At 41.0% G+C, this 9,060-nt stretch overlaps 1 long non-coding RNA gene across 1 annotated transcript in view; it reads right to left on the bottom strand.

Moving 5' to 3' along the window:
• Positions 1-1,572: 1,572 nt before the first annotated feature.
• LOC118238786 overlaps positions 1,573-9,060 on the bottom strand; it is a 29,367-nt gene continuing 21,879 nt past the window's right edge. Inside the window, exons 5-6 of the long non-coding RNA XR_004769911.1 lie at positions 1,736-1,880; positions 1,573-1,587 (exon numbers count right to left, since the gene is read on the bottom strand). This is a non-coding gene — a long non-coding RNA (uncharacterized LOC118238786). The remainder of the gene's footprint in view (positions 1,588-1,735; positions 1,881-9,060) is intronic.

Raw genomic sequence — 9,060 nt, 5'->3', positions numbered from 1 at the left:
TTATTTAACCAGAGAAAATGAGAAGGGAGTAGGAATTACAGAAGGACTATTGGGTAGGAGCTGTCTTAAAGGCTGCCAATGCCGGAGTCCCAAGATAGGAACTTGTATTATAGACGGTGACTCAAAATTCCAATTTAATATGATTTACTTGTGCTGTTACATTAACTTATTATTTTCTATTCACTTCACACCTTGTAAGTTATCACAATGAGATTTGTCAACCCACATATGGGACACAGCCCAGGAGAGATCTTAAGTTGGAAGATCCAGATAGCTACACTATCTCATGCAAACTGTGAGATAGTAGAAATGTTATTCTTTTTTAATTTAAAGATTTTTAGATTTATTTACTTCATGTGTTGAACATTTTGCCTGAATGTATGTATTTTACCACATGCATGCCTGTTGCCCTGGGGAGCCAGAAGAGAATATCAAGTCCTCTGGAACAGGATATGAGCTGCCACATGGGTCCTGGGAATTGAACCTAGGTCTTCTGTAATATCAGGGATTGTTCTTAACCACTGATCCAATTTTCTAGCTTCCCCCAATATGTTGCTCTATGCCACCTACCTTCAATAACTCATTGCGTAGCAATAGACAAACAATAGTAAGTCCATCTTGTTTCCAACTTTATATTCATTTCGGGTCCCAACTCATTAGGATGAAGACTGGCCCTAACATGAGAATTAAGTGATCTGAGTTCCCTAATAGGTATACAAATCAAACATTTAAAGTTCATATTTAAAAAGTAGCAAACACAAAGTTCTTAGGGGTAATCACCAGCATAAAAAATAGAGAATTTGGGAAATTATTCAAACATTTTATGGTGAAATATTTATATTTGTGATTATAGATGTGGACACAATATCTTTTTAATACCCAGGAATTCTAAAAGCTTTAATTTGATTTCAGGCTCAGGAATGCTAGAAAGCAATACTGTAGTGAATTTAAGATTGTTCCATGTTTATTGGGAGAAGATGACCATGAAAGACAGAAGTGGAGAGCAAGAAAGGGCAGGCAGAACCTCTGAGCTAGCCCTTGACAGGAAGGAATGAAGTCAGATAAGACAGAGGGAACCTTAATCTGTGGTGCACATCTGACAGGTCTTGGCCAATCCAACACAAGAGCCTGCAGCTTCCATCTGAGAAGTCTTCTTTAGGCAGAACTAGCCGGCACCTACCTACAACATGCTTGGCCACTGAAGTCATTCAAGAACATAGCTTTAGCTAAAATACTAAGGCAGTTGCATGGGGTGTCAACAGTCTAAATTTTTTTTAAACTGGGAGATGTGAACTGTGCATTTCCATAGCTACCCCACAAGATCCCATGTTTATGGTTCTCTTTTGTCAAGTTTGACCTGATCTCTTGTTCATCCCTGCAAACTTACTGTGTTAGTTAATTTATGTTGCAAGTGATGAAAGCAAAACCAAAAAACACCAGCAAAAGAAACTTACAAAAGAGTTTATTTTAACTCACAGTTCCAGGAGGACCTGCATCCAACATGGTGGGGAATGCATGGCCGGTGGCAGCCGGGTCAGGAGCCTGAGAAATCACATCTTCAGTCACACACTCGATGCAGGGAACAAACTGGGAGAGGGGTGAGACTCTCAGAAATGGATCCCAATGATGCACTTCCACCAGCAAGGCTGAACCTCCTAGATCCACTAACTGTGGCTCAGGCATTCAAATATGTGGGACTGTGGAGGAGATATCCCATTTAAAGCTCCACACTTACCTTGGTTTTGTTTGCCTGGTGGTTGGTTTCCATGGCTTTTCTGCTTCTCCATGATTTAATTTTGCTTATGGCATTGATTTGTCATTTAAAGGCCCATGGTAACACATTCATTTCCTTAGATTTATTAGTGTTGCAGCTCTAAATTCTTAGGAGAAAAAAAATTCCATGATTATATTAGTCATGTTTCTATTGCTCTGGCAAACACCATCACCAAGATAACTTAGAAAAGAAAGCATTTAGTGAGGTTTACAGTTCCAGAGTGTTAGAGTCCATGATGACAGAACAATGATAGCCAGCAGGATGTAGTGGGGGATGGCTTAAAAAGCCTAAAGCTCACCTTTCAAACCACAGACAGAAAACAAAGAACACAATGAATGTCAAGAGACTTTTGAAATCCCCAAGCCTGCCCCTGTGACATATCTCCTCCAACAAGGACACATCCCTAATCCTTCCCAAACAGTTTCATCAGTAGGGAACCAAAATTTCAAACATATGAGCCTATGGGGACTTTCAAACCATCACAGTGATGTAAGCATTTTTCAGCTATCCTTGAAGGGGAAAGAGATACCTTTTTCATAACTATTAACAGAGAGATGGGTAATTTACTAACCTCTGCAGATCAACACAGCAAGTTATTTTATATACCAACTCCAATGCAGGTTTATTTTGGTCAGCATGCTTGGATGGCTCTCCTTCCCTTCCTTCTGTCCCTCGTGTCTCTGGTAGATTCACCAGAGATCTCCATCACACAGATGGATGGATAGTATCAGGAACTGCCCTGGCTTGTGTTTTCTTTTGCTCATTTTACCCGAGTGGAAACTAGTCACAAATCCTGTATCACACAAAAAAGAAAAAGGGCCCAGAAGCATACTTTACCTCTGCAATCAGAAAGAGAGAAAAAGTATTGCTAAGTATTTAGCCAGTTTTTTATCAACTACTCTTTTGGTCATTAAACTTCACTTTCATGGGCACACCACATAATCACAGCTTCCTCAGGAGGGAATCCCAAGATTCCACCTAGTCTGTTACTGTTAAGTTTAAACTCTAGGATGTCTAAATGTGGACCATTCTCTACTTTAGTCCTGGATGTGTTTCCTCATGGACTAGTAGACAGTGAGCCAAAAGAGATGGGTTGTTAGTTTATTAGCTTTCACCCCACAAACTCAAACCAATGCTGTTTTTGTTTTTTTGGAGGAAGACACTGGAAAATCATTAGGCTGTGACATTTATAGACTCCCACTGAAGCCACACTGTGCTCATGTGAAACAAGTCATTAGGTGCAGCCGATTTCTATGATCCTGTGTATCTTCTTTGTCCATTGCTTTTGGTAACACCTGCTAGCTGATTCTTACAAGTTTATTGTTCTCCATGGGTTCCTCTGATCTGGGTACTAGGAATAAGCCCTTCCTAGGTATGGGCATCTTTCAGAATATTACCTGCTCGTGAAAATTGGAAACCCCAGCTTAATGTCAAAACTCAATTGCTTCAGACTCTTGGGACTTGCTAAAATATTTCTCTTAAAAACTCTTGGGACTTGTTAACATACTTTTCTTAAAACTTAGTATCTTTCTATTTAACTCATTTTCTATCATTTCCATGTGCCTACTAAAATCCAAAGACTTTTCAGTTCTTCTTCTTTTTTTTTTTCCTTTGTCTCTTTTCAACCCCACATTGCATTAACTCAGCTTAGTGGTATCAACCCTGGAGCTGTCAGGCTAGAGCAGGAAAACCACACCCTAGATATGACTTTCTACTCAAAGTCTGAGTCATTCAGATCGTCAGGACTCTAGGCTTCATCTTTATTGAGACCCAATCTTCTCATAACTTAGATGACAGAAGCAGTTGACTTTTCCACCCAGCAAGCCCGGGCCTTTCTCACTTTCAGGTTCCCTTTCCTTTTCGTTTTCTAAACTTTTGGACAGCCACTTCTTAATCTCAGTAACAGGGAATAAGCATGGCTAATCCTCTTTCCTAACTCTTCCTTTAAGTGTTCATGCTAAGCAGGAATAGTACAAGATTTCTGCTTTGTAGCCAATGACAGCTTTCCTAGGTACTACAACAGTGTAGATGAGACTTGGCCTATCAAAGCTGTATTCTCTCTCTCTCTCTCTCTCTCTCTCTCTCTCTCTCTCTCTCTCTCTTTCTCTCTCTCTCTCTCTCTCTCTCTCTCTCTCTCTCTCTCTCTCTCTCTCTGTTTTTCACGACAGGGTTTCTCTGTATAACAGCCCCAGCTGTTCTGGAACTCCATTTGTAGATCAAGCTGGCCTCAAACTCAAAGAGATCCACCTGCCTCTGCCTTCTTCTGAGTGCTGGGATGAAAGGCGTGCACCACCACGGCCTGGCAGCTCCACCACAAAGCAGCATTCTTACTCTCACTTCTCAACCACTAAATTACTGGAATATCTAGTTAGTCTCTGCCACATTAACCTAGAAAAAAAAGATGAATGAATGAAATCCATGGAAGGTATATCTAGTACAAAAATAAGAGAGGTGTGATTTCTATGTTCCTTCTAAAGAAACTGAAGTTCAGAGAACCCAGGAACATTGTCTGTGGTCAGGCTGGCAAGATGGCTCAGTGGGCCAAGGTAGTTGCTACCAAGCCTTATATGCCCTGAGTTAGATCCCTCTCTCAGACCCATTCTATGGAAGGCAGGAATACACTCTCCTTCGACATCTCCATGTGCATACCCTGGCATGGGTGCCTAGATACATATACACATATAAATGAATTAATTTTTAAAAGAGAAAATGGCCGATGGTCAAAAGGGGTTATAACTAAGCACCCAAGTGTGAGTCCGCTTGACCTCATGTTCCCACAGCCACAATTGCCTCACCATGTTTGTAACAGTTTCCAGAGATCACACTTGCAGCTCATTTGTGTATGAGCTTAAAAGACGCTAACATTTCCGTGATGGGATGTTATCTCTTACTTTAGCCAAATCATAATACTTGCATGCACTTTAAGAAGCCATGACTGAGCAAATATGTGAGAAGGATTTATTTGCTTGTCTGCCCATGATTTATATTTGAGTTTCTTCTTACGAAAGTTCAGTTTATTACATCAGTTATTTACAGAAAGGAATAGTCTTTCTTTTCCCTCGTAGGCCCATGGTTTTCCTCCCTCCCTTCTTTGATTCCTTCATTCTTTCACTCAGAACCCCAACCCCATGTTAGGCTAGAAACAGAACCATACAAGATATTATATCATCTTTACTTTGTTGAACATAGATGCACAGCCTAGTTCTTAGAATCCTTCAGGGATGGAGTAATATAAGCCTGGAAGATTTATATATGTAAAATTTTCTTCCATGTAAGTAAATGGAGAGTCATAAGAGAAAATAAAAAAACCTGAAATTAAATTCCTCATTGCTTTTGTTGGTTTAGTTTATTAGCTGTTCATCAGATGATTGGCTTGACTGGAGGTCTTAGTTAAGATTTCTATTGTGGCAATGAAACACCATGATGGGGGGGGGAGTTGGGGAGGAAAGGATTTATTTAGCTTACACTTCCATATCATTGTTTATCATCAAAGGAAGTCAGGAAAAGAACTCAAGCAAGGTAGGAACCTGGAGGTAGGAGCTGATGTAGACGCCATGCTACTTACTGGCTTGCTCTCCACGGTTTGCTCATCCTGCTTTCTTTTTTTTAATTTTTTCGACATTTTTTATTTAAATTAGAGACAAGATTGTTTTACATGTCAATCCCAGTTCCCTCTCCCTCCTCTCCTCCCCTGCCCCCCCAACTAATGCCCTACCTATCTCATACCCTTTCTGCTCCCCAGGGAGGGTAAGGTCTTCCATAGGGGGTTTTCAGAGTCTGTCCTATCCTTTGGGATAGGGCCTAGGCCCTCCTCTGTGTTTCTATGTGGAATGGACTCCCAAAGTCCATTCCTATGTTAGGGATAAGTACTGGTTTACTACAAGAGGTCCCATAGATTTCTGAGGTCTCCTCACTGACACCCACGTTCATGGGGCCTGGATCAGTCCCATGCTGGTTTCGAAGCTACCAGTCTGGGGACCAAGACTCCCCCCCCTTGTTCATGTCAGTTGTTTCTGTGGGTTTCTCCAGCCTAGTCTTGACCCCTTTGCTCATCACTCCTTCTTCTCTGCAACTAGATTCCAGTTGAGTTCAGTGGTTATGTGTGAGTGTCTGCTTCTACTTCCATGAACTGCTGGATGAAGGTTATAGGATGGCATATAAGTTAGTCATCAATCTCATTATCAGGGGAGGCCATTTAAGGTAGCCTCTCCACGGTTGCTTAGATGATTAGTTGGTGTCATCCTGGTAGATCTCTTTAAACTTTTTATGGCTCCCTCTATTATGGTATCTCTTATCTTGCTCTCCTCTATTTTTACCCCAAATCAATCTTCCTGCTCCCTTATGTCCTCCCCACCCCTTTTCTTCTCCCCTTCTAATTCTCCTAGCTCCCTCTCCACTCCCCCCATGCTCCCAATTTGCTCAGGAGATCTTTTCCCTTTCTCCTTCTCCAGGGGACTATGTGTGTCTCTCTTAGGGTCCTCCTTGTTTCCTAGTTTCTCTTTTGGTGTAGATTGTAGGCTGGCAATCCCCTGCTCTATGTCTAACATCCATATATGAGTGAGTACATACCATTTTTGTCTTTTTGCTACTAGGTTACCTCACTCAGGATGGTTTCTTCTAGTTCCATCCATTTTGCCTGTGAATTTCAAGATTCCATTGTTTTTTTTTTTCTGCTGAGTAGTATTCCATTGTGTAAATGTACCACATTTTTTCCATCCATTCCTCAATTGAGGGTCATCTAGGGTGCTTCCAGTTTCTGGCTATTACAAATAGTGCTGCTATGAACATCGTTGAACAGATGTCCTTGTTGTATGAATGTGCTTCTTTTGGGTATATGCCTAAGAGTGGAATTGCTGAATCTTGTGGTAGACTGATTGCCATTTTCCTGAGGAATCGACATACTGATTTCCAAAGTGGCTGTACAAGTTGGCACTCCCACCAGCAGTGGAGGAGTGTTCCCCTTTCTCCACATCCTCTCCAGCAAGCTGTCATTGGTGTTTTTGATTTTAGCTATTCTGACAGGAGTAAGATGGTATCTCAGAGTTGTTTTGATTTGCATTTCCCTGATCAGCCTGCTCTCTTATAGAACCCAGGACCACCATCCCAGGGATGGCATGACCCATCATGCACTGCACTCTCCCATATCAATCACTAAGAAAATACCCTACACCTGGATTTTATTGGGGGCAATTTCTCAATTGAGGTTCCCTCATTTCAGATAAATCCAGCTTATGTAAAGTTGACAGAAGATATTCAGCACACAGAAAAACTATTTTAAATTATAATACATTAAATAAATCACTTGGTTGTTTTCCACTTTAAAAAAATCAGAAGCCAAAAACAAAAGATACCTTTTAAAAATATTTATTTTTATTTTATGTACATTGGTGTTGCCTGCATGTGTGTCAGTGTGAGGGTGTCAGACTCCCTGCAACTGGAGTTACAGAAAGCTATGAGCTGCCATGTGGATGCTGGGAATTGAACCCAGGTCTCCTGGAATAGCAAACAGTGCCATTAACCACTGAGCATCTCTCCAGCTCCAGGACATAACTTTTTAACAGACAGACAACACGTGGGTCTTAGACTAAAGGAAAAACCTAACATGTTTTTCTCTGCTTGGATATTAGATATAAGATCTTTATTGGAGTTACTTATAAGGATAATTTCACATGACATTTGGGACCAATCAAAATTTCAGAAATTAAAGATTGGTTGGAGGAGTTGAGCTTTTGTCCTTACATTTATGTTGATCCTTTTCACAGTTCAGTCTCAGAACACAACTGGACTATCTAGCATTTATAGCCAACTGCACAACCATGTTAGCCAGATTTCCCATCACTGACAATTGACTTCGAGAAATCACTTAGAGAAGGAAGGATTGATTTTGAATTGTGGTTTCAGCTATCATGGTTGGGAGAGCATGGAGGAGCAAAGCAGATGGCCTCATGGTAGGCAGTAAGGAAGGAGAGAAAGGGTGGGGTGGGGTGGGGATGAGGACCTAGTTACTGCAGGCTCTTGCCTCTTGTGACATTTAGACTACGAGCTATAGCATGAAACCTGTGTCTGGAGCTGGTGTTCTTCCTGCTTTGCTTATCCCTTTTGGAAATTACCTAGAAGTGCTTTATCAGTCTCTCAGATGTTTGCCAATCCAATCAAATTGACATTGTGGATTGACAACCACACTTCCCATAATACACATTTTCCTTCTGTTTTGATTCTCCTACTTTCCATTGTACACATAAATACGTGAATGCTGATGCTTTACTAGACTGGGGACCTGCAGAGAATTTTGTAGACTGAATACTGAATATTTTTCAACTTGTCATTTTTTTTTGGGAGGGGGATGGTGGAGGAGAAATGGGTTGGATTGAGTGGTAATTTGTTCTTACCCTTTCCAAGCACAAAAAACAGTGGTGTGTCCTTTGAGGAAATGCATAAACCAGGAACACATAAATCCCCATTTGTTTCAAACTACAGATCACATAGTTAGTCACAAGCAGGAAGCAGATTGTCTTGGAGAGCAGAATTTAAAAGTAGACAGTGTTCAGATGGACACAAGCCTGCAGTTCCCAAACCAAGGGTATGTAAATGTGGTAAGGGAGCAGGCTCAATAATAAACTAGAATTCAGCCAAGCCTGAGCATGCCTTGCGCACTAGTAAGGCTACTTCCCCAAAGATCATTTTTTTTCCTGTAAAACTGAGGCGATTGCTAAACAGTTCGACCCCATGACAGGCTCAAAACCTTATTTATAAATACATGGACATGTTACTAAAAACTGCTCATAGTTTGTACTTTCAGTTGACTAGTGTTCAGGGTACCATTAGACTGGGCTTAAGTCCTTCAGAGGAAAGGGTCTGTATGTACACACACACACACACACACACACACACACACACACACACACACCTGATTTTCCAAAATGCCGTAAGTGTAAATATACAAACAAAGCTTTAACTGTAGTGGGAAAAAGGGAGGTTGACCATACTTCAATAGTGACTATGGGGAAGTGTCTAAAATGCCCCCATCCCAAGATTTTGGGGTCTTAATTCTCTAATGAAAACTAATCTAGATTCTTTTTTTGAAGGGATTTTGCAGATGCTATTAAAGTTTCAGGTTAAGTGGCCATAAAATACAGTGGTTATTTGGGTAATGGTAACCCAATCAGATGAACCCCTTGAAGGGGGTGTGTGTCTGTAAACGGGAACAGAAGAGGAAATTAGAGACTCAAAGCTTAGGGGGATTTGGTGCACTGTTCTTGGATGGGAGAGGAAGAGGCCTTGTGCCA

This window comes from Cricetulus griseus, chromosome 4 (assembly GCF_003668045.3).
Source record: "Cricetulus griseus strain 17A/GY chromosome 4, alternate assembly CriGri-PICRH-1.0, whole genome shotgun sequence".
Lineage (NCBI taxonomy): Eukaryota > Metazoa > Chordata > Mammalia > Rodentia > Cricetidae > Cricetulus > Cricetulus griseus.
The sequence above is the reverse complement of the archived record's forward strand: the minus strand, read 5'-3'. Positions and strand labels throughout refer to the sequence as shown.